We start from the raw sequence: 27,476 nt of genomic DNA on the forward strand, positions 1-27,476 counted from the left end.
TCTTTTTCCGACCGTTAAACCAAAAAGATCGCCGGGTGTTTGTCGTTTCGCACTCGATATTGGCTCTAAAACGACGTGTCTTCGACCACTTTTTTACTTTTTCCGGTCGGAGACACTATTCATGAAAAGTATTCCTCGGTTGTAATGACCGGGCGGTTCTTTCGAGCACAGTTTTATACTTTTTCGGGCTCGAGAGACACAACTGTACGAAAAAGGACCCCCCTGGAGTCTCCTTTTCCGCATTCTTTTCAGACTCTCGAAACAAGAAAAGAAGCCGAGTTTTTCCTTTGTCAGGCTCGTTAAACACTCAATGACATCGGATATTGTCAACATGACACACATCAAGCATATGTTACCCCCGTCAAGCTTGTCATCCAAAAATAATCGGGGTACCTGCCTGCAAAGGTGGGGAAAATGGAACTTTGATTACAGTCGTCTCGGCAGTACGTCTCTCTTGAACATGGCACTCCGCTGTTTCGTGTCTGGGTGGGGTCATCTCATCTCGTTTTCACTAGCCTCCATGGGTTTGGGATGTCCTATTTGACCTCTCATCTGTTCATTACCGTCATCATCCTATCCGCTGCTCATTTGATGTCAAGTACTGCCAAATCCGTTACAGTGCCGTTATATGTTCAAGAGAAGTTGTCCTCTGCCACAATGCAACTTCGTTCGCTATCTCATCACAAATTATTATACCTCTGTCTCATGTCGATGATGTGGGAATCATCATGGCCCACCTTCGATCAAGGCCACTTCTCGTCGACTTCAACTCATTATCCGAGAAAGTGACTTAGAGACTCCTTCCAGGTGCCTTGGAGCCTGCATGCCTCAATGGCAGGTTCCTCGTGTTCGACGCAAGGTTTACATCATTGACCTACGATCGAATGATTCCGTGGGTGTTCGACACCAGCTCATTGATTCACACGCCACGGATTGTACCTATAGTACCTTGAGGGCCATTGTCATTATTGGTGGTACCTCTCGCGTCTGTTAACGGTTCTCATCATTGGCCGGTAATCAGACGATGTTCATGCATGTTCGACTCCAACCCCTGTATTCACATGTGTGGACTTGTACTCTGTTCGGGTCGAGATGGAGCGCAAGACCCTGGATCCTTGCTCACTATGGTCCAGGTTGCGATTTTGTGGATAATCATTACATGACTCACTGATGGATGGCTGCGCCCATACCTGAGTCTTCATGGATGGCTGCGACCATACCTTGTCATTATTATGGTCTCTTTAGCTGGGTGGCTGCGTCCATACCATAGACCAGTCTCGCATGTCTTTTGGATGGCTGCGCCCATGCCTAGACTGCATGTATATGATGGTCAGAGATTTTTCGGTACTTCCTGGTGGTGTTCCAGTTCGGCGTGTGTTGTAAAGCATTTCACCCCTCCCACTCTCTCGGTCTTCATGCTTTAGGGGGCATCTGTTACACAGTAATTTATCACTGCCTTCCTGTCAGTCACCCTGCTGTGTCCAGAAGTCACAATCACTAAGTGTTTGATCCCTGAACTGGCTTAAAACCCATTTTTCCAAAGTTTTGTGCATCAGCGCGTCTGTTCCTAAAATAACCGCGATGACCAGCGCCTCACAGTGTATTTCGTGCGCTGCCATCGCGGAAGAACATCACTTTTCCGCGATGACGCACAGCGCGGCTTTCCCGTGTTCTCCCGCGCTGACGTGACTTGTTCAGTTATTGTTATGTGCTGACAGTGCGGCAGTCTCCATATAATCCGCGCTGATCCCGTTTGGGCGAATTTGTTCAAACAACCAGCCTTCCAGATCTCTCCAGGCTTGGTTGTTAGCTTTGTGAATATCGACTCCCTTCTATGGCATGTCTGTTCGACCCTTTGCAACAACTCCCCTTGAAGATAAGCTCATCCTTCCACCTTTTTAGGAGACTCCTTCTCCTATATAAACTTCCACCATTACCATGAGCAGCTAGTTAGAAACTAGTGGGAACTAGCTAGACTTAGCTTGGATTGTACAGAGCTTGTAGTGCTCAGATTGCTGCTATAGGTTTGGTGTGTTAGGAGTGGAAGTGATTCATTGCTTGGGGAAGTTTGTTTGTGACATTTGTGTGAGAGAGAGAGAGTTGTTTGTCTTGGGAGAACCATCCTCAAAGGTGAATGCTTGAGATACATGCTGACTGATCCCTCCTGAGAAGTTTATCGACGTCAGAACATTTGGTTGTACTCTTCTCTATTCTGATTAATAATAGATGACTGCTATTATTGTTCCATTCTCGTTTGTTTATGCAATGGATAAATGTGAATTATGTCTTTTCTGACTGGCATATAGTTACTTTTACTAGATTTCACACTTGCGTTTGCCTTCTCTTCGTGTGTGCAGGTGTCCGTTCGCGAGGATCGCGGAGGACTGTGACCAGCCGAAGTAAAGGAGCGAAGGAGACATCTCTTCGTCCAACGACAGTGCAGGAATCCAAGTAGGTGCTCTTTACTTCTTGTTTAAGTGTAACTAGGAACATGCGTGGCAGCATTGTGTGATTGTTGCTAGACCCCTATTGGGCTAGTAGGGATCGCCTCTATCCGTAGAGGGGATTTACCTCTCCAACATAAACCATTGGGGTTTATTTGACAGCCGGTTAAATAAACAACCACATTGAAACCTCCCACACAAACTATTCATTAACTCCTGGCGCGCATATATATAATGGGATTCGTTTGAAATTTGGTTAAACGAATAACCATATCCGCCTGCGTAAACCACATAAAACCCATAATCAAAGGTTTTAAGCCCTCGCAAACATTATTTAATGCCGAAATATTAATGCGGGTCCTGTATCGTAAACCTCCGCCGCTTACCTTACCCGTCAACCGTCAGATCCAGCGCCATAGATCCAACGGTTGGCGGCAATATCGGAATCCCTTATCTACCGAACGTTAGCGTCTGGGGGATCAACGGTATTCCTGTCGTACCCCTGCCACGCGTCGGCTTCCCTGCGTGATCGGAGCCCCCTCCCCCGAAACCACCATTGTCCAAAGGCGGTGCGGGGAATACCGCTTACCGCCCCGCCACCTACCCCCTGACGTCATCCCCACGTCACCTGATGACGTCGCATCCACGTCGCCCTCCACTGCTCCACATCAGCGCCATGCCATCTGCTGACATAACCACCTCGCCACCGTGTCATCTGCCATGTCATCCAACGTGTCAGCTGACACGTCATCATTCGTACCCGCTACACCACAAAATTATGTCATGATGACGTCATCATAAAAAAGCGCCAAAAGCCCAAAAAAGCCCAAATTATGTTAAAAGTCGCGAAAGTGATTGTTTTTGGTCTATTTCTATTGTTTGTTTGTGGAAACCTCTGCATGCGAATTACGACGAATTCGCCACCAAAGTTGCACAGTCCGTCACCCACTCAAAGTAACTCCACAGCGCGTCGCTCAGCTCGACCTACAGTCCATATGTGCTCCTAGCACCCATTTGAAGCAGGTATTTACTCCATTGCTCCCGAACCCTCTGCATTTCCAGTTTTTCTCTGTGTTTGAACCTGTGGAACCAAAAATCGCACAAATTGTGTCGCCAGCTCTTGAGAGATATACTGCCACCATCCCTGTTTTTAATATTCTTTCCACAAACCGACTAGTTTTACCCATTTTCACAGTAAACCAGGCTTTTAAACAAAACGCAGTCCCGTACCCAAACCTGCACGCTATATCTGTTGTTTTTGTCCTGTTTACCAAAAGAGCTCCTCAAAATCCATTTCCCTCTGCAAGTTTCGCTCGTTTGGCTAAAATTCAAGCCCATTTTCTCTGCTTCTTGCTCACAAAGCGAGCAAATCTAAAAAATTCGGTCAATAACCCTGACTAAACTCTGCAAAATTTGTTTTTAACTATGAATGTTACACAGTGAGGTCATTCCTATGTAAGGCTCAGTCTGTAAATCCTTGGGAAACCCCAGAGCTAGTACTCAGTGTTCTATTGCTGCATAGACCCACATTCAAATAAAAAACACAGAGAATTTAAAGATGGAGACTCCAGCAGCCTTGAATGTCACTCCTCTCAATGCACCCCACAAGGAATTGGAATCATTACCTTTGGCTGATAGGGATTATCTAATCCAAGACTTGGTTGGTGACAGAAACCACCTGCAGACATTCTGTGAGCTGAGGAACAGTTATCTGAATAACAATGATTTTTATGGGATATGGGAATCAAATTTGCCCATATACTTCCTCCCCTCTGTCAATATCTTCCCTGAGATAATTCACCTCTGCTGTGAAAACTATGAACCAACTCAAAGGGTAGTCAAGTCTCCATCTGGGAGCATCCTCTTTCATATAACTCCTGACTCCATCAATCAAATGCTAAACTTCAAGCCAACTCAGCTTCTGTTCCCTCTTTCTATGAAATTCTTGCTTGATGAAGGTCCCAAACTCTCCAACTCAGAGATAGCCCGAATTGCCCAAGTATTTATGAGAGCAGATCGCCAGCCTACAGGGCCACCTCCTTTTCTCTATATATGTTTCAATGAAGTGGGTAAATTACTTGTTGATATGATATCTTATATTCTGGGTTTCAAGACAAGTGAACATATTGATGAAACTATATTGGTCTTATTGTCTGCATTTACCCCAGGGCAGCCCCCTGATGTCAAATACAATTATGCCAAATTCATTGCCAACAAGATACATGACCAACTATTGAAACTAGATAGGGAGGGAGTCTTCAAGTATTCATCCTACATCTATCATTTGTTCCTGTATTATCAGCCAGACTGTTTCCAATGCCCCATCAAAAGATTGGACTCTAGAGGAGAAAAAAGGTCTGTAATTTTTTGGACCTCAGTCTTTCATGAAGTCCGCAGCTCTCCCTACTCTTACTGTGAGTTCATTGACATGTTTGTCTATCCAGTCTCTTCTCTCCTAAAGAGAACTCCTCCTCCTAGACTATCCTATGACATGCAGAAAATATTGCAGCTCTCAAAAAACTACAAAATAGGTGACTGGTACTTCTACCAGAATCACACTGTCATCAGGATATATGGCTGTGAGCTGTGTCCCTACAGGCTGCCAAGATATGTGCCAATGAGACTGTTTGCCTTGGAATATTACAGTCAATTTATCAATTCAGATTTGACTCATTTCCATAGCACCAAGAAAAAGGCTCAGTTGAAATTCAGAGACCAACTAGGCCCCTATGTCATGAACAAAAAAGAAGGATGGCAAGATGCTGATCAGATATTGGGTGAAAAACTCAGATTAAAAAGGAGCTTTTGGTGGGTACCCTATGACCCAAATGGCTTTATCAATGCAAGAAAAATAAAATATAGGCTCTCAGCTTATGAACATTGCAAAATCCTAGAGATAGAACAATTTGCCAACCAAGATGAGTGGGTAGAGGGCACACTAGTTGAACAGCTCACTGAGGAAGAGATAATGGAGCAAAATGTGAAAGATTTGGAAAAGACTCTTGACTTGGATTCTTTTGGGCAGGTGTCATTCAAACTGCCACAGCAAGTCGGAGAAGGCACATCAACTGCTGCAGCTTCACAAGCTGCCCAAGAAAGGACTACACCAGCAGCAGGTACAGCAAAAGGCAAGGAGGTAGTAGATACAGAGCAAGAAACAATGATAGACCAGCCAACTACCTCAAAGGAACAGAGTCAAGGGCAAGCCCCTCCACTACAGACAGAGGCACCACAGATTCCAGCATTACAGACTCCTCTCAATGAGGAAAGAAGCAAGAAACGGGACAGAGAAGAGACCACACCTGCAAGTGGGTCAACACAGCAGCCAGAGGCCAAAAGGCAAAGAGTAGATCCTCTACCTGAAGAGGAAATTAGTGAAGAAATCATAGAGAGTCCAAGGAGAGAGAGGGAAACCAGCCAGCAAACCTCCACCAGCTCTCACAGGCAAGAAATGGAGAGGCAACATGGTATGGAGGTGTCCTCCTCAAAGCAGCAAAGCAAGCAACCATCTGGTATTAAAGGAACATTCATGGAAATTAAAGCCCAAAATGAATTATTGAGAATACAACTTTATGATCAACTTCTCAAAACAACACCCTCCAAACAGCAAAGACTGATGGCAGCTTATGACATTAAGGAGGAAAAAATGATCTTAAGTCATTTCAAGCCTAAGGTTCAGTAACCACAGACAGCTGCGGACTACATAAAAACAAATCTATACGTCCTTGCCAAAGACATACACCTAATGGACCAAATTGAGCTACACAAGCAAACAGGCGAAATGGTCTATGCTACATTGGCAGATAAGGCAATGCTGGCCCACCAATTGAAGGAGTCATTAAGCAATACATCTACCCAATTGGATTTGGAAAGAATATCTTCCTTGGCTAAAGACAACAGAATAAATACCCTGGAGGAAATTATTGTTGAGCTAGGGCATGATCCTAAGGATGCCAAGGGCATCAAAGCCCTCATAAGGAAAAAGGAAGAAGATATTGCTGCACTTAGAAAGCAATTGAGGCTACCTGCAACCATGCACCCACAAACTACAGAACTTGCAGAAGAGAAGGCAGAAGGAGATACAATGGATTTGCTGATGAGGATGAATCAAAGGATAATTCAAATGGAGCAAGAATTGGAGAAAGCATTGCAAGCCAAGCAGGGAGAGTCGACCTCCCAGCCACCTGAAACAGCTCCAACAGTTGCCTCTGCCCCTCCCACACTTGCAGCAGCAATCCCTCCTATCATCCCAGCATCAACAATAGGTACATCAACCACAGATGCTTCAGCAGCAGTAGCAATAATAGCACCAGAATCTAGCATGAGTATGGAAGAAATGATGAGAGCAATAAAAGAGCTAGAAGTTCAAATGACAGAGCTGAAAGAGGCCAAAGAAAAGTTGGCCAAGCTAGAGGTAAGCTATGACAAATCCAAGATAACAGTGGCTGAAAAAACAAGAGAAATAAAGGCCTTGGATAACAAAATAAAATCCTTGGAAAAAGAGCTTACTCTACATAAAACTCTGTCTGAAATCAAGTCAATTCTGTGGACCAAAATTGGCCAATCTATCACTGACCAATGGCAATCAATTCAGACAATACATGAGCAAATAGAATTGATAGGGATAGCTCAATTTGAGACTCAAAAGGCCAGAGCATTATTGGGAAACATGCCTGAGCAGGCCAATAGAATGATTCAATTTTTGAATACTCATACCAAAGAACAACTAGCAGCTCTGGATATCAGGAATAGGACAGACACCATTTTGATAGTGAAAAAGGTGCTGACCCTGAGGAATTTTGTACAGAATTTAGAAAGAAAGTGCCAAGAAATGCAGACAGAAATAAATGCCTTCAAAGAAAAGTTTGCAATATTGCAGAGCAAAGGGTTACCCAGCTTATTGACCAGCAATGGGAGACTGTTAACACATGAACAGTATGCTAACAGGGTAAATACCTATGTTTCTAATCAAATTACAGCATCATCAAGCATGTCAGAAGACACAGTGCCTCCCTCCGGACAGAGTCTATATGACAAACTAGAAAATTTGTTCTACATTGAACATGAGATAAATCATCTTTTTGAAGTCCAGCCCAACTTCTACAGATATACTGAAGCTGATGAGACACTAATAAAAATACAAAGACATCAGTTGCCAACAAACCAATGGTGGCAGGGAATGCTGGAGGTTTTACCGAGGTAATTTTGGTTCTTTTTCTTTTTGATCAGCTACAGGTCAGCAAATTCAAAATGCACGGGCCACCTGTCAAAGAATGAAGACAGCAGAAAGAGGAAATCAGGTTGGGACCGCAGCTCATTAAAGCAAGACCAAGCACCGATGACAAGGCCGGGACAGCAACACAACAAACGCAGGAACGCAGAGTAAAGACGCAGCTACCAGCCGACTCACTCAGTCCAAAAAGTCAAATATATCTGACAGACTAAACAACCAGCACACCAACATTTACTGCTGCATTCATTTCTCTCATTTACTTCTTCTATAGAGTAGGTGAAGGAAGTTATTGCTTGATATCTTATCTACATGATATTTTGTATCTCCTTTTTGTATAAATACCTCCCCATGAGATGTATTTGGGGTTGGTGATTTACTCTCTGGACTGCGCTGTAACTCTGAGACTTTTTAATACAAAGGCTATTGAAGTTCATTGCTGCTGGACCGTCTGAATGTGGATTTGATGTTCTGGGACCTACTACAGAATTCCTGTGTCTTTCTATGGATCAATAAGTTATTCTAAACTGTGTTTTGTGTCTTCTGTGTTTGCAAAATTCATATATGTTTCATAATCTTAGTAATAGAGAAAAAGAATAGCCCAGAATTTGTTTAAATACACTCTGTGTTCAATCTCTGTTGTTAATTATGTTTTCTTCAGAGTTAGCATAAACAGGAATTCTTAGCTGCTCCTGTTTCCACTGATTCTTTCACTTTGAATATTGCCTAGGAATTCTTCATTGCTCCTTGATAATATTCATGCACTTTCCCTCTGCCTACATGATGAAGGATTCTTAACTGCCCTTCATCCATTGGCTTACATTCCACCAATTTCCAGATTTTAAAATTGTTCCAGGTTCGATTAGCTTGCTCTGTAGTATTGCCCTTTACCAAAGAAAACACTCTCAGCAGTTCATCTTCATAGACCCCATTTGCCCAATGGTATAAACTGTTTTGGACTTGCATCCCAGCTCTGTTTAAGATCACCATCCAACAAACTTAAAACCAAACTCTGTGCATCATAACTAGCCTAAAATACTTCAAAACAAAGCTAAATTGCAAAGAGAGAGCCCTCTCTGGTTGCAGATTGGCTAGAATCTGCAGCTAAAAGACTGGTTAGTGGTTACCTCGGCCGTATTCCCCACTTTAGAGCTTTCCTGGGGAACAACCTGAGTGATAACATACTACAACCTAATTGCAATTTAACCTCATGCCTATGAGGAATCATGACTACTTTTATTGTGTAAATAATGAACTATGTGAGTAAGATTAATCACTAACCCCAAGTGTGACTAATGACCTAGAAATTCAATAAAATTAGATCCTCTTACCTTCTTAAACATGTTATGCTTTAGTGATAAACCACTTATTGATCAAGCCAACATATTAAACTAACACAATTACAAATTTTAATTAATAATTAATAATTTTATAGTTTTTTACCCTACATATCTTATACATACTATATTGTAGAATGTAATTTATTTTTTTATGTAGCATCTTAAAACTATATTATCTTTTGCGAACTAGAAAACAATAACTTTAAATAAAATTTATCTTTTTAATAAGTTATTAATCAACCAGCCCCAAGGATTAGCTCAACTGGTCAAATAAGTACCTCGCCGTTCAGGAGGTCACATGGTCAATTCTCCCCGAAGCCCTTGGGGTTAGGCCTAAATATTGGCCACGAGGCTTAATACCCTTGATCAAGCTCAGATATTTCCATGAACATAGCGACCATCCAGTGACCGCGTGTGTCCGTGAACCATACGTGAAAAAAAAATAAAAAAATAAATTATTAATCCACCAAAACGAATAAATTCATAAAAAATATATTAACTATATATCATAATTAAAAAAATCTAATTAAACTTATGGCACATTCGTATTTAGTCGTTATTATAAACATTTTATTTACATAATCCATTTAGCATATAAATAACAAACATGTTTATATATATATTTGCATTAACATCTTTTCCACTTAACCAACATTTAGGGGAAAAAGAAAATTGTTAAAATGGCTTTACATAAAATATTATTGGTGTATATTTTATCATTGTTATTGATGAAGCGATGTTAGTACAATAATCTTCCTTTAATGAGATATAATTGCTTTATTTTATGCTTTTCACTCTTCATTTCTTAATTTTGGACCATCACTATGTTTGTAAGGATATCATTATAGTTTAGGTCAATGAGATCTCTACAAACCATTGTCGAGATACATTTATGTACCTCGCCCACACTTATGTTATCATGAGTCTCATATAAATATTATTGAGTTGAGTGGCCCTCATAACGTGTCGCCCCTTTCCTATGGTTCTATGTAAAAGCCATTAATAATATGTGCTAGTTGGGAATAATATTATCAATATTATTGACAAATGATTCTAATTAGTCCTTATTTTTAAAAGCCATTTATAATATATGCTAGCTGGGAATAACATTATCAATATTATTGACAAATTATTCTAATTAATCTTTATTTGTAAGGTGATAATATCCATTCAAGGTAAAGCAATTATTACATCATGTGCATAGAAGAAGATTAGAAAGTTTTAAATTTAAATAAATATTAATTAAGAATTATAATTTTAATGGATGTTTTTGTAATAAATTTACTTTTATAATTATGAATTAATGTTTATGTCTTTATATATATATAATAGATGGTGGTATTATCAGATTTGGGTCTTTTATATCCAATAGTTGTCTACATTTCACATTTGAGTAAATCTATAAGGAAATAAGCCAAAGATACAATAAAAAAAAATAGTTTTTTATCAAGCAAGATTGACGCTAAATTTATTTGTAATTTTAGATTTTTTTTAATAATATAATTCACGAGTTATTTGATTTCTATTTTTAAAACATTTTGCATGGTTTATCAAATTTCTCCAACTTTAGGTTTTTCTTGAGTGAAGTGAATTCACTAGTTATTTGATTTTCTTTTTAAAACATTTACATATTTCATCAAATGTTACTCTATTTTATTTGTGATGTCTTATTTTGAATGATGTGAATTTAAGAATTATTTCATTTATGTTTCTAAACATCTTACATACATCTTCTTATGGCTAAGTTGTATTATTTTTTCAATATTACTTTTTCAAATATATTTTAATCATATATATTTTTTTGTGAATTTAAATTGCATTACATTAAAATATCTTTATATATCAACAAAAATATCATGTAATGTCCAATTTCAATCTTACCTCAAGGGGAACTAGATTTGTTAACTATGGATAAGAGTTCAGATAATAAAAAATGACACTAAGAAACTTTTGACAACTACCATAAATTGGACTATAGAAAGTAAAAATAACTACCAACTTGTGAAGCACGACATCAAGAGTCGGGTGAAGTAACTAGGGCCTCAAGTCTTGAGCATTTGTTCTAGCTGGTGTAGGGGGTTTCATTTCACATTGTAGATGAATTTCAGGGTGAGCAAGCTAAGCATCTAAACTAGTAAGACAAGAGTGTTGAATGTTGCACCCGCTTGATTTCATCTAGAGAAGAAATTATATCACTGTGATCTTCATGTTGCTCCTTTTAAAGGACCCTTCCCATGACTTTCTTCATCTACTAGTGAAGGGTAATGGAGTTTTGGTATTAGCTTTGTCTATCCATAGTGTTTCTAGGATAAGGAATCCAATTTGATACCTCAACTTGAATTTTTGAATCAAGGTGAGCTTGTTAGTCACTAATGGTCAAGGCTTCAAGCTGACAAATTTCTTCTTGAATTTTAGGAGGGAGTAGTAGAGTGGAAAATAGCCATTGTGTATTAGGCTTGGGTGAATAGACAACCCAAAAGGCCCTTGCCCCGAGACCCCTGGTGACAATGCATTCGTTATTGGCGCAGACGACATCGGTAAAACAATAAACATGATAGAGTTTTCACCCACAACTCCTAGAAACCTTGGGGATTGGAAAAGAAGAGACCAAATAGAAGAAACGCCTAGATCACCCTAAAATGACACAAAGGCTTGTTGCGACTACTAAAAGAAAATAATTGATAAGGGAGAGCATATAAAAGGCTCTTGACAGGGTCCAACAATCACTGGGGGCAAACAACATTGAATCCACTGCTCACCTTCGTTGAAGTCAAAACATTGCAGGTCAACTCCCACCAAATAAACACAGAACTAGCGAAGGAATTGGGAAAACCAAAGGAGTTGGAAATATAGATAATTACCTAATTTTGGTTGACTAGGCAAACCAAAGCCTATGTAGTTGTGAGAGCTAGTAGCTTATTGTCACCTCCTGCTCTTGTAGTGGTAATCTCCTTGGTTGTTGTCAACACCCCAAGAATTGCATCCACTACATACCTTCAGTTCTTCCCCTTGTCATTAAATAATGACTAGCTCAATGGACCTCTCACATATCACGTGCGTTTGTGCCATATTAAACAATACCATTAATTTGACTACATATTGGAAGATACATCTAAAAATGACATTATTTAACCCCCTATCAATACAAACCCAATACACCTTCCCAATTTAAAAAATCCTTACTTTCACTAGATATTGTAGGTATCAATTTTTTCATTAATATTTTTTATACCCTTTTATATCTTTTCATTAACTTTGAGCTCTATTTTTTACACCGACCAAAATAAAAACCTTTTACTCCCTATATACCCCCCAATATATTATTTCAATTTTTCCTCAATATATATCCCCCAATATGAAGGAATGTGGTATGGTATTGCTCCCCTAATGAATTCCCCGTGGTGCGTGGGATGAAGAGCCTCAATCCCAAAATCTAGGTCGCAGAAAAACCAATGCATGTCAATCCATGGCCTTGGAAAAAAGTTGTCGCCCAAGCCAGAGGGGAAACCCACAAAACATGTCATAGCCTTGCATTTTATCCACCAAATGGAAGTCCCCCACTGTTAGTCTCCAAAAGGAATTATCCCACATGCGACAGAGATGAGGTTCGAACACAACATAAAAGCCAAAGAGAAAAGTCTCTCATTGTAGATCGTTCAAGTAAAATGTCGTATGTCATAAGTATGAAGCGTTGTAAATTCTCTTTGCATGTGTGTTGTATTGGGTGGGTCAGTCAAGCCACCCCACTCTTAAATGTGATGAGAGGGCGAGGTGGCGAACTCCCCTCCTCCAACGTCCCAACTTCCCACCCCACTCTTAAATGTGATGAGAGGGCGATGTAGCGAGCTCCCCCTCCTCCAATGTCCCAACTTCCAACACCTAGATTGAAGAAAATATATTTTAATTATATTGATATTTGTATATTATCAGAATATTTTTATATTTTTATTTTGTAAATAAATATCAAATTGATTTAAAAACTATTAATTTTTTTAAAATATTTTACATATTTTATCATATAATTTTTATATTATTATTATTTTTAAGTATAATTGATATTAGATATTATTTATTTTGGTGATCACTACATCTAAGGAATATTTGTATGAAATAGATCAAGAAAAAGAAAAAAAAAATGAAAAAAATTGAATCTATAACCTTTTAATAACAAAAATATTTTAACAATAGAAACTCCACCATTAAACTAATCCTCAAAACTATTCTTAACAAATATATAACATAAAAATTATAATTTAAAAATTATATTAATCATTCATTCCACTTAAATACTTAAAAACATTTTCTTTAAAATCACCGACTCTATATAAAATATAATATTAAAACTCATTTATAAATATTTTAAATTATACCCTCTCCTAAAACCCACTTACAAATATTTGAAATTATATCCTCATAAAATCTCTAGATATGATATTGGACTCACTTATAAACATTTAATATTATAGGTTTATAATATATTTATAAAGTTGGCTTAATTAATAAAATGATTAAATAAATAATACTAATTAATTTATTATATTATAAAATAATGTTTTAAAATATTATTAATAGGGTATAATATAATTAAATAATAATAATAATAATCATATTTATTACCAAACTCTAAAATCACTAAATTTATTAAAATCATCAAATTCTATATAAAAGAGATAGTAAAACTCATTTATAAATATTTTAAATTATATATTTTTTAAATATTTTTAAATTCATTTTTTTGAATTGTAATTTTGTTTTTATTAAAAATTCATAATATATCTATCACATTAAGATATATAACATATAAATAGTATTTATAAATTAACATACATAAAAATGTAATATTTACAATAAAACAAGATTTTTGACTATTCAACCTATTTTATTATGGATATTATGAATTTCTAAATAAATTTTCTTACAATATAATGGACCAATACCATGGCTTATCAATATTACATACCCAAAAACCATAACTCATTTCAAAGTAAAAAAGATTATAAATATTTTATTTTAATTTAATTTTATAATATTTTTTAAATTAAAACTTAATATTTCCAATAACCATACAATATAATAAGATTATTAACAATGGATATCACCCTCATTTTACCATGTATATTATTAACTTGTAAATAGATTTTATTACAAATGGCTTATCAATACCACGTGCCAATACTATGTCTTATGAATACCACTTGCCCAAAAACCTTAACTCGTCTCAAAATCAAACTATTTTGTAAATATTTAATTTTGATTTAATTTTATAACATTTTTAAAATTAAATATAAAAGGAAAATGTTATGGAGAGATCTTTTAGTAGTGTAAATGTTTGTAAGCATTTACATATGGGCTCAATTAAAAATAATAAAAGGTTAAAAGTAATTTCCTAGAGAGACACTCTCCAGCCTTTGCAGACCTCTTTTAGAGTGAAAGGAGGTTTGATCCCTTTCCGCCCTTGGTAGATCCAAAGTTTAGATGGATCTAAGCTGGGAAATATTTGAAATTCTATCCTCATAAAATCTTTAGATATGATGTTGGACTCACTTATAAACATTTAAAGCTATATGTTTATAATATAATTATAAAGTTTGATTAATTAATAAAATTATTAAATAAATAATATTAATTAATTTATTATATTATAAAAAATTATTTTAAAAGATTATCGATAAAATATAATAATAATAATCATGGGAGTTTAGATGATCACTCCAAACAAGGGATTTTCCGCTCTGTTAGGGTTTCTACATACAACTGACATCTCGTCCTCCTTATGGGTCAAATCTGCTCTCTGAACCAGTTGTTGGCCACCGGTTCCGCCAGATCGTATTGACATCCAAGAGGTGAGACCATGAATGGCCCTCCGCCTCGGGGTGAGGGGTCGCAGTCCTTCAGGGACGCGGTGAATCGTACCTCGTTCGTTCAAGGATGGACGAACCCGACAAAAGCTACCACTTGACAAGGTGTAGAAGAAACTGCTGCCATGGGAGCGTAGTGGTAAGCGAGAGAAGGGACAAAACAATGTCTGCCACGAGTAGAAACCAACCCTAAGTTTGTAATCCCTAACAACCGCCTGGAGCAAGGCCACCAGTATATGAAAAATCATGCTATGATCTACAAATTTATGGGCATCTGGCCCAAGGAGCAAGACATCTTAATGTGGATCCAGCATAAATGGAACCGTGAGAAAAAATTGAGCTCTGACTCTGAGCAAAAGGGTTCTTCACAGTCATATTTTCATATCTGGAGGATAGACAACGCATCTTCGAAAATGTGCCATATTTTATGGGTAGTGCGGGGTTGTTCATTAGGTACTGGGAGGAATGTTATAACCCTGATAAGGATGAATTCATAGCAGCTCCAGTCTAGGTGCACCTGTACTCACTATCGGATGAATTTTGGGAGCAGGACATCCTAGAAGGCATCGCTAACTCCATTGGACAATTTTTCAAAATATCTGAGGTTATTAAAAGGCGTCGTCATGAACCTCTGCCCCGATCTATGTGCATATGAACATCTCACAACCACTGCTAGAGTCAATAGAATTAATCTATCATGATTCCACCTGGATCCAGCCTCTCGATTATGAACATGTCCCTTTCAAGTGTTGAAGGTGTCATGAGTATGGCCATTTATTCAAAGATTGCCTCCTGACTATGGTGGAGGAAGCCATATTTTCCGCTCAACATCAAGATTAAGAAGGGCTCCAACAAGTCGGAGGACGTCGTCCACGCCTAAACTGCCCCCCCCCCCCCATGAACCATTACAGTCGCACCCAGCATTCGATGAGGCCCAACAGGCTCAGCCGTCAGCGTCCACCAAGGTCCCGAAACCCTCGATAGTTCCCAGTCCCAATAACCCTTTTGCCGCCCTAGCAACCCTGGATCCTGATCAGGAGCAGACGAAGGAGTAGATCCCCTCCTCCTCTAAGGAGATCTCCCAGTCCATGAAAGTAGACAAACAACCCCTCTCCCTAGGTGAAAAGATCACAACCAAGCGGAAGATGTCAGAACACACGGAGGATGCTCGAAGGGTTAAAGACATCCTTACCATCCTTACCCGCACAATCAATATCTTGGAATTAGAGGAGAAGAATAACATATTAGGCGCAGAAGAGAAGAAAATGTTGGAGATATTAAAAGTTTGGATTAAATCAGATGCCAGATACATACCAGGAATACAGATGTTGCACTTTGGCCATCTCTACTCCCAATGGGCGGCTAGATCAGGTAAACCGGATCCAGATCTACGGTGTACAGGGAAAGACAATAACTGTCTAGCCCTCACCATTTTTGAGTCGGGAGGTTCGGAGAAACGAAAGAAATGAAGGAAATCAACTAAAGATCTGATCTGCAAAGCTGGGTAATTGCTGTTGAATTCAAGGCAAATGGGACAATTCACAGATTATTTTCCGAGATCTGCCCCACATTTTTTCATTAATATCATCTCTTGGAAGATCAAGGGCCTCAATAACCCAGGTAAGATAAGATCCCTAAAGGAAAAGATTGTTAAGCATAAGCCCATAATAGTCTTGTTACAAGAAACCAAAATGAATTATAGGAAACTCATTGATAATAGTCAGAGATGCCGGAAGAATAGTCAAGTCATGTCTATAGACGTGATCGGGACCGCGGGAGGTCTGGCTATTCTCTGGGACCCTGACAAGGTTGTGTTCACTAATTGGGTTGGATCCCGATTCTCCCTTTTGGCGGCCTTCAGAATGGTAGGAACGGAAAACTGGATGAGCATTACAGTTGTTTATGGCCCCTCGAACCCTCGCGAGAGAGGTCTATTTCTCTCTCAGCTACGTGGATTGAGAAGTTCTTGGGCAAAGGAGGATTGGATCTTAGGAGGGGACTTCAACCTGATCTGAAATCTAGACGAAAAGAGAGGAGGTGTTCAGAGGCTGGACCCTTCTTCCTCAGAGTTTAGTGATGTTATTGAAGAGCTACATTTGGTGGATGTTCTCCCAAAGCATGGACTCCACACATGGAACAATCGACGAGGAGGGTAGGATCAGGTGGCTAGTTGACTGAATCGATTCCTCCTACCTGAGGACTTTATCCTTCAAGATCCAAATGTAGAAGCAAAGATCCTTCTGTCCCTCGGCTCAGATCACTAGTCGGTCAGTCTGGATATTAATTCCTGCGGTTGCTCCTATGGCACCAGAAATCACGAATCCATTGGCTTCGCGAGGGAGAGTCCGACACTAAGTTTTTCCACAGGTCCACAATCAACCATCGCCATCGAAATGGCATGTCACCCAACTTCAAGGGTCTTCGAGTAGACGCTACGAACGATAAGAAGATATAGAAAGTGGACTTAGAGCCTATTTTTCTGCCTTATTGCAAGACGAAGGCTGTGACAGGTCTGAACCAATTCATACAGTCATGCATCATATCCCGACCCTGGTCACCCCTACTCAAAATGAATCCTTGCTCAGCCCCATCATGCTCGATGAGGTGGAAGAAGTGGTTAAATCCTTGCCGACCAATAAAGCCCTAGACCCGGATAGATTCACTGCTAAATTTTTCAAAGCGGGAATGCCTTTCCTGAGTCAAGAGATATGGGATCTGGTGGAGGAATCTCGTCGCCTTCGACATATCCGGTCAGGCTTGAACACCAACTTCCTCACCCTCATCCCCAAATCCCAAGACGCCCTAGCCCCCAGTGACTTTAGACCCATCGCCCTCTACAATGTCATCTACAAAATCCTCTCTACGATCCTGGTCAGTTGTTTGAAGCCCATTCTCCATCACATCATCACCCAAGAACAATTGGTTTTTGTCGAAGGTCGTCAAATCCTTGATGGAATTGTCTCGGCACATGAGACCATACATTCTATGCAATCCGACAAAATGAAAGGCATGCTGCTCAAACTAGATCTATCAAAAGCCTATGATCGGCTGAATTGGGACTATCTACTGGCAATTCTCAAGGCCTTTGGATTTGTAGATGATTGGATCCATTGGATTAGATCTGTAATTTCCACCCCATTCTTCTCTATCTTTATTAACGGCTCCCCCTTGGAAACCTTCATACCTTCTTGTGCAATTCGTCAAGGGGGCCCTATATCCCCCTTCCTCTTCATCATTGTAGCAGAAGGTCTCGAAAGGATGATCAAGGCAGCAAAACAACATAACCTATTGAGCGACATTCATATACATGGCACCAATGTCTATATGACACACTAGTAGTTCGTGGATGACAACCTCTTATTTAGGAAAGCGACTATCATGGAAACGATCCAACAGAAAAATATTCTAGTGGACATCCAAGATGCTTAAGGTATGCTACTAAACAAGGATAAGTCAAGTATTTATTTCTTTCACACTCCCCAGCCAGTCCAAGCTTGTCTATCTCGTGCCTTGGGTTTTACAATCAGGTCTCTCCCTTCAAAATATTTGGGGGTCCCCCTCATATTTAACCCCCTTTGCATTGCCCCCTGAAAAGATCTCTACACTAAGCTCTCTAAGAAGTTAACAACTTGGACCTTCTGTGTGCTTAACCTAGCTAGAAGGGCCACCCCTGTGAAATTAGTATTGCAAGTTATGTTGTTATATCAACTATCCACCCTCGCTGCTCCTAAAAGAATCTATGCAGAGTTATCTGCCACGTTCAGGAGATTCCTTTGGAGTGGCGCATCCATGGACCAGAGATGGCCGTTAGTAGCTTGGCATAAAATTTGTCTCCCCAAGGCCATGGGAGGGCTTAGTTTGCGAGACCTAGCCGTCTTAAGCGACACCCTCAGAGCAAAGCTCTGGTGGAGGTGGCTTCAAGGGGGGAGCGAGCTTTGGAAGGCAATCTAGTCTCAGAAATATGGACAAGGGAAATCGTAAGAAGCCCTCCTTCATGAACCTCTTTCGAGCACTGAATCTGCAATATGGAACCGGGCAAATAACAATAGTGATCTGATTCGAGGCCAATTCTTTTGGGAAGTAAGAAATGGGTAATCCTCCCTATTCTGGTAGGAATCCTTGCAGCAACTCCCTCAACTCGATAAAGAACAATCTCTCTGTGACCTGATGCCCCTCTTCCACTCAATCCTTGCCCTTCAAGTGGCGAACTACTAGATCGAAGGTGTTGATGATCATGGATGGCGGAGATGGAAGTCTGGTACAGAAAGGTCAAGAGTGATCTCACAAGGGGATAGTAAACATTTGGGTATTCATCTCTCACAATGACGGGTCCACATAACCCAGGAGGTGGACAAGCGGAGATGGGGCCGCTCTACATCGAGAACCTTTTCAGTAAAAGAATCCTATATCATCCAAGTTAATGGTCCAGCACAATTGGATCACCTATTCTGGTGGCATATCTGGAGAAGCAATTTGTGGCCCAAGGTTGCTCACTTCCTCTGGCTAGTGGGTCACAAGCCGATATTAACCTGGGATAAACTTTAGAAACGAGGATTTGTTGGCCCGTTGATGTGCCCCCTATGCCAGCAAGCAAAATAATCCCTTCTTCATCTCTTTGGGGTTTTCCCCATAACATGATAAGTTTGGAATCAAGCTTCCAATCTCTTTGGCCCAATAGCTCGTCACCCTAAAGACATCTGAGAACTCCTTGACAATTGACCAATTAACTAGTTCTCTAATCCGGTGGTGAACCGTGCATGGTGGATCACATTGGGACTAATTCTGTGGAACACCTGGAGGAGAGGAATCAGGCCCTGTTCAACAGACAAACACCTTCTAGCGCACACATATGGAGCCTGACAACATCCAACATCTGGGAATCCATCCTTTCTGACAAATGGTCACCTGATGACTAGGACTCGGACCCCCATGAAGCCCAGATCTTAGCCCATCTGAACGTCTCACTTGACATGATTTATCCCAGCACGCCTACCCTGCGATCTCTCCCTGCTCGATCCCCCTCTTCATTTCTCCCTCCCCCACATGGTTGCCTTCAGATTAACTTCGACGAGGCTTCCAAGGTTAATCCCGACCTGTTGGGCTTCAGAGGCATCATTCAAGACTCTGCTAGCTCGCCAAGGGCAACTTATTCTGACTTCTATGGTCTCTCAACAAACAATGTGGCTGAAATGATAGGATTGGAGGTGGGCATGAGCTTTTCCTCCCACCTACGCTACAGAAGGACCATAATAGTGGGGGAATCACACCTCATTATAGACATGGTTCAGAGGATCATCAACGACCCTCTCCCCCAGAAAGTGGTCAAAAGTTGGAGATTGGAATCTCAACTTTCTCTCATTCAGCACGCCTTGACCCAGTTCAAGTACATCAACACTAGCCATGTACTTCGTCAAGGCAATACATTAGCATACTGACTGGTCAACTATGGTGCGAACCCTCCGCATAAATATTTCAAGGCGGCTTGGTCAGACATTCAAACCAAAGCTGATTTGGACCCCGCGGAAATGCAGGCTCTCCAAGATTTGATACACAAAGATTTAGAAGTCCCCGATGGGGGTGACCAAGCTATGGGACAAGTGGCAGCGCGTTGGAGTGTGGAGCCAGTTGAGCCTCCACGCGTAACACGAGTGCCTTAAAGGCCCGTTGGGACCTGTTTCGGACTCACGCGAGCATTACATAATGTGAAGTGTAGGTAGGAGGGTGGCCATTTGTAGTTGTTGGGTGATGAGGAGGGAGTGTTGGGCGAGACAAAGTAGTGGGGTATTGGCATCCTAGCTCAGGCTGTGGCTTGGGGCAACAATGTAGGACGAGCTCGGGGCAGGCGGATGTGCGGGGGACTGGAACCTGTAGTCAATTTGGTCATGGGATCCAGGGGAGAATTGGAGTAGCAGGCGCGATGAGGGATACCATTCCAGGGTTGGAGAGTGTGGGTGGTGTGCATTCGTTTCCCCTTCCTCACTCTGGTTCTATCTCTGGGTAGGGGTTGCTCCTTTGGAGAGGCAGTGTTGTGGAGAATTTGGGTCTTGGTCCAATCCTTTGAGCAACTCGTCCACTTCAGAGACTGGTGATGAGCCCCCCTGTTCGCTGGCAGATAATGGAGAGAGATTCGAGAATGACACCAATTGTTTAGGGTTCCTTGACGTCGATGCGGTAAGAAACATGTTTTTGTATTTGGTTCATATTCGACTTGTGTGGTGGGTTGCACGGGACAACCAAACTCATACCTGCGGTTATGCAGCTGGTGGTGGAGGCGCAGGCTGTATGCTGAGACAGAGAGGACGCGCTCACAGAGGGGGAGCTAGACACCGCATGGAAGATCGTCTACAGCAGGGAGTGCCCAACTCAAGCTCGGAGCTGACCGAGAGCCGCCATTCGGATGTCGATGTAGCCATGTCCCCAGGTCGCTCCCCGGGCCATGTTGAGGCTTTGACCACCTTGGACTCCATAGCGGCCTAATTGAACAATCTCCAACTGAGTATGGAAACTTTGAGGGAACAACGATATGATGATTGGAATAAACTGTTGTCCTACATCAACAACCTCCAACACATGCAAAACGAGCTCTTGGACTCCATATACGGCCTTTGGAGGAAGCTCCGACGCACAAACGACCACCTTCGTGATTTGGAGACTCGGGTGGAACACATTGACTACTGCATGCATGAGTGGGTTGCGTTCTTTGTTGCCCCACCACCATTTCCCCCCAACCGACCCCTGTAATGTGTATTCCTGGAAAATTATCTTTCTGTGCTTCTTTTGTATCGGAAATAACCAATGACACGGGTTGTCTTGGCCTCTTCACAAGCTTAATATTGCTCAGAGCAGGACTCATGCCAACTCTTAAGCCTGATACTCATCCTTGTGCGACAACAATGATGTATTTTGATGATCTGGTAATGATGTATTTTGTTCCTGAAGTTATGATAATATAATGCAATTTTTTTGACTGAATAATAATAATAATAATAATAATAATCATATTTTATTTTTATTTTTAATTTTTATAAACCTCACGGGGGTGGTTGTGCTTGTGCTAGGGGGAGGAGACATGCTAAAAAATTCAGTCAACTTAGGGTTGGTGTGGCCCAAGAAGAGTGCGATTCTGGGGTGTCTTTGACGGATTAGATGCCCCTGGGTCATGATTTCTCAAGCCATAGGTCAAGCCTGGAGGATCACATACAACTTGACAAAAACAAATTATACTTAATAACCAATTTTAGTGGTAAAGAAGTGTGGAGGTGTAGTTTCTTATGGAAGAGTGAAGGCCCATTGAAATGCAAGTTGGTCCTTTGGTTAACTCTCTCCAACAAGTTGCTTACATGGGACAATGGACTAAAAATAGGTTGGATTGGTCATTGTCGACGATCTCTGCGCGGATTGGAAGAAGAAGAATCAGTGAACCAACTATTTGTGAATTGTCTCTTTGCTCAAAAGGTCTAGTCATTTGTTGTATCTAAGTATGCTCCATCCTCCACTCCTTGGGACAAGATTTCACTTTGCAGAATGTATTAAAGATTGGATTTCAGAGAGATGGGTTCAATTCTTTCTAGCTATCTCGGTTCCTTGGGTTTATATTATTTGGTGGGATAGAAACATGGCTATTTTTTAAGACAAAACTATTTTTGTTGAAGTGGTAATGGTTGTTATGGAATCTGTAGTTTATGCCCATAAAGTGGATCTAAGAAAAAAGAAAACTAGGATTCCTATTATGTCTCAAGTGAAGAAATAAATGGCTTGGGAATACTTTGATGGGGCTAGACAAGGCAATCCAATTTGCAGGGACGATGCAATTCTTTATCTTAAGAGATATCTTGTCAAACATATTCATTTTTGTCAAGGCATTGGCACTAACACTAAGGCAGAGCTTTGAGCTTTGTGGGCTCTTCTGTATGTGGCAAATTATTTTAGGATCAAGAACTTACAACAACTTGAGAACTCCAAACTAATGATCCACTGGATGTGCAACGTGAGTGGAATTGGCGGTCCTCATCTTTACCATATCCTTTAGGAAATCAAGAGTGAAGCAAGTAAGTTGGAATGATTTGAGACCAAACACATGTTGAGGGAGTCGAATGCTATGAGGGGTGTTATTGGTTCTTTAAGGCTCCTTGGAGATAGCAAAATTCCTAAATAATTAAGTGTTGGAGTAGAGAGTTATCCAATTTTAATAATAAAGCTTAAAATGATACAATAACTTTTTTGAGTTAATTTAAGTAGAGACAAATTTGTGTCAAATTTCTTTTGTTAATAGTCCTGCAAAGAGTTTTTAAATACAATCTGAGAATTTTTAAGGTTTTTTATTTTGTTTTCGTGATAAATCTACAATGCCTTTTTATTTTGTTTTTTGATAAACGTACAAGGTATTCTTAACATATATTTTTCGATAATTTTTTGAGATGACCAATCATATCGATGTCAGCATGAAATAAGATTTCTTTAACAACGCTAGCATTTGAAATTCTTTAATTTGTCCAAATTTGTAAGTTCAAAATTAAAAATTAACCCAAAAATATGGAATCTCGATTGTTTTTTTTTCTTCTTAAAGGATGTTGAGATTTTAATTTGTTTTGGAATAGCAATGGAGTTTGTTTATATATATACACACTAAAATAATACAGAAATAAAGATTTTTAAAAATCACATAGATGTTCTGTCAGAGTTGGCTTTGACGAGCAAACTTAAAGGAAGTGAAATCTGATAGCAAACAAATACTCTTCTCAAATCCCAAATTTACATTTCCTTCTCACCGTCTTTGGACGATGCGTTGAATGGTCTCGCGGGGGTTGTGAATCCATGGAATTTGCTCCCCTCTTCAATCATCGTTTCGGCGTTTGCATACAGAAACGTAATAGTAGACTAATTATTTCACATTGTTTTTTTACATGGATTTTGCTATTCTTTTCTTTAGTAGATTATCCTTTTGGCAGCATGGAATCTATACCGTGTAGTAGCTCGAGATCAAGATCAAGATCCACAGTAGGGATTTGAAAACATTTAAAATAAGTTTATACACCAAAGAATTGGTAAGTTTTGTTTATATGGATATATATTAAAGAACTTACAAGTTCTGTTTATCTTCATGGTGATAGGGAATTGAACCAATGATTTTATATTGAAAATTAGCTTAACAAAACACTCAATCACTATATATATATATAATTTGTTTTGCTATAACATTATAATTAATGGAATCTAATTTAATTTAATGACTTCCAATCATAAGCAACCTACTTACATTATCAATTTAATCTATAAACAACAAAACACTATTTATAAAAATATTTACATCTTTGTAAAGAGAATAAATCTTCTCCACTTACCAACCAACAAAACTCTATCAATACTTCATTTTAAACTGATTGACTTTAAATACAAGATGTCCTTGCCATTGAAAAAATATGGCAAAAAATGTTAAAAATGGACATGAGATATCATTGGTGTAATTTGGCACCATGTTATGATTGAGCTGAGAGGCTCATTCTACAACTCAGTGTGAAGGAGATGATTGACTTTAAATACAAGATGTCCTTGCCATTGAAAAAATATGGCAAAAAATGTTAAAAATGGACATGAGATATCATTGGTGTAATTTGGCACCATGTTATGATTGAGCTGAGAGGCTCATTCTACAACTCAGTGTGAAGGAGATGATTGACTTTAAATACAAGATGTCCTTGCCATTGAAAAAATATGGCAAAAAATGTTAAAAATGGACATCATTGGTGTAATTTGGCACCATGTTATGATTGAGCTGAGAGGCTCATTCTACAACTCAATGTGAAGGTGATGTGTAAGTATGTACGTCCCTCTTAAAATAAAAATAAAATATTCTCTAAATAGAAAAATAAAATTAGTTATAAAAAATAAAAATAAAATGCTATGCATATTTAATTAGTTGTCCATTGAGATAATATAATTTCATGTAAAGTAATTAGAATATATATATATATAGAGAGAGAGAGAGATGTTTAAACCTTATATTTTTCAAAAATATTTAATACGTGATATCAATTTCATATATATTAATATATAGAAAAAAAATGTTAAAAAATATTTTAATGTTTTATAGAATAAAATATCTGATATGAGTTAGGAGTAAAATATTTTAATATGAATTAATATTAGCATATATTTAAAAATGTATTAATAATAAAAAAATTAGTGTAATGTGCACTGATAAAATGGTTCAATACACATGTTATGTAATTTCTATAACATTCAAAAATATATTTTAAATAATAAAAAATTACTCATAATTTTTTGTACATTAAAATAAATTTAGGCTTAAATTTTTTTATCCCTCTCAACTCATATTAAATCTTAAATCTATAATTAAAATAAATCTATAATAATAATATTAATTAAATATATATATATATCAATACTTTATTTTACACCTAACTTCTTATTTTTATTTCAACCTTCCACATCTCATCTCTTATTTTTTTATCTATTCTTTCACACCTCATTTCTTATTTTTTCACATGGGACCCGTGACCCATACACCATGTGTGTAACTATACCTAAATAATTTCAAGTCAATTAGATCTCTAAAAGCTAAAATTAAGATACATTATGTCGCTTCCCACACTAAAAACTATTGTTAAGAGACATTTGTGTCCATCCTCACGCTTAGGTTGACAATAGAATTAAAGTGAGAGGGATTCTTGACCTTCGGCTCACGAAGAGATAACTTAGTCTTTAAGTTATCATGGGTCTCATATACATATTATCGTATTGTCCCATGTGAAAGCCATTGATAGTTTATGGAAGTGTTGAACAACATTATCAATATCGTTGACAAAAGATTCTAATTAATCGCTCATTCATTTGGGTATTTATTCGCACGGTGAAACATCCATTTAAAGTGCAAAAGATCTAGGTGGGCACTTATTGTACTTTGGTATCGTTTTGATTTGACTTTTTGAAGATTTGATTTATAATTTTAATGTGATGATTTTGGTATCGTTTTGATAATTTACTTTTATGATTAAGAATAAAGGATTAATGTTTATGTCAATGTATTTACTGTTATATTGTATTAATATTATTATGTATATGTTGTCATCTAAATATTTAGATAATTTTATATATATAATTTTTTATTAGTTGGTGGTATCTTTTCAATCGAATAGGGAGTAGGTTGGATTATATATATATATATATATTTTTTTTTTTATTTGTATTGATAAATAATATTATATTGGATTAGATTTTTTTATAATGAGAAAATTTTAGATAAATTTAGATATCATTTTTTTTTAAATGAATAGAGTATTTTTGTCATAATATATATCTCTTCTAAAAATAAAACATACTATATATGGCTAAGCCAAAAAACCTTCTTCAAAATGGAACACACTACATAAACCTAAACCAAAAAATTAAGAAACATGTAATACAATCATATTTGGAGGATGAAGTAGATTAGAATAATGTCAATTGAAATGTTAGTGTTTAAGAAAAGGAGAACATTGTTTGTTTACGAGTGTTGAATTAAAATAGAGAAGAAGACATGAATATTAAGCTTTCTTCCTTCAAGGTAGTAGTTGTAGATGAAGCCCCCAAGAGGGAATATAAAGCATTGATGAACCTAATACCTCTAATTCAATAAGGAATTGGTTTTGTCTCTACATCTTGACTTCATAACTTTTGAATTACAATTAGTCATCATAAACTCCACTTCATAAAAGTAACATTAAATAAAACTAATTAAAAAAAATAAAATTAAGGAAACAGGTAGCATTTTTATATTTCAAAACTGGAAACGGGTGAGGTCCCTTACATTCATATATTTCTCCGTTTCAAAGTTTTCAAGAGTTAATTTTATAGGAGTATCTATTGCTACCCTGGTTATTTACTACTATTCTACTTACACCATTTAAATTATAACATCTCCAAAAAGCCCCAGAGAGTTTGACAAAACGACATAACATGTCATCTACATATAAAAATAAACTATCTACCCACTTCCTTCTAGCTTCTCCGGTGGATTGTCCTCTTGAGTTGCATCTTTGCTATGTCCAAGAACTATATTCATTCTGGACTTGTGGCACCCGTATCCTTCCTCCCCAGTTGTATGAGTTCCAAATGCGGGCATTTCTCCAAGCTCGAAGACCTCCTTTAGCACACCAACCGTCGTTTCTTCCACCTTAACCTCCATGTTATCAACCTTGAAATTTAAAATGAACTAGCTCCATGCAGTGGAGAAGCCAAGGTGCGTTACAATAATGTCCAAGCTCTTTCCAAGATAGTCTTATCAGAAGCTTGGCTGACTAAAAGCCTATGCAATAAGTTATGAGGGACTATTTATAGCAAAGGGTGGGGTGACCCTTGACATTCCCCTTTGTGACCATTCAACTACCCTCATGACTCTTTACCTACACTATGACTGTTACATCCACTATTGACACTTGACATAACTCAACATTACAATGCACATGTACCCATGTGAAAAAAATGGCTTAAGAAAGCCAAACTAGACATCACTTTGACTTAGACAACTATAGAAATCCAATTGCTCGACATCCTCATGCTCATCAACAGTAACATATTGATGCCAAGATCTATAGTCCCTGATAGT

This window comes from Pinus tabuliformis, chromosome J, assembly GCF_031772625.1.
Source record: "Pinus tabuliformis cultivar Carrire ecotype Pingquan chromosome J, CPIR1, whole genome shotgun sequence".
NCBI lineage: Eukaryota > Viridiplantae > Streptophyta > Pinopsida > Pinales > Pinaceae > Pinus > Pinus tabuliformis.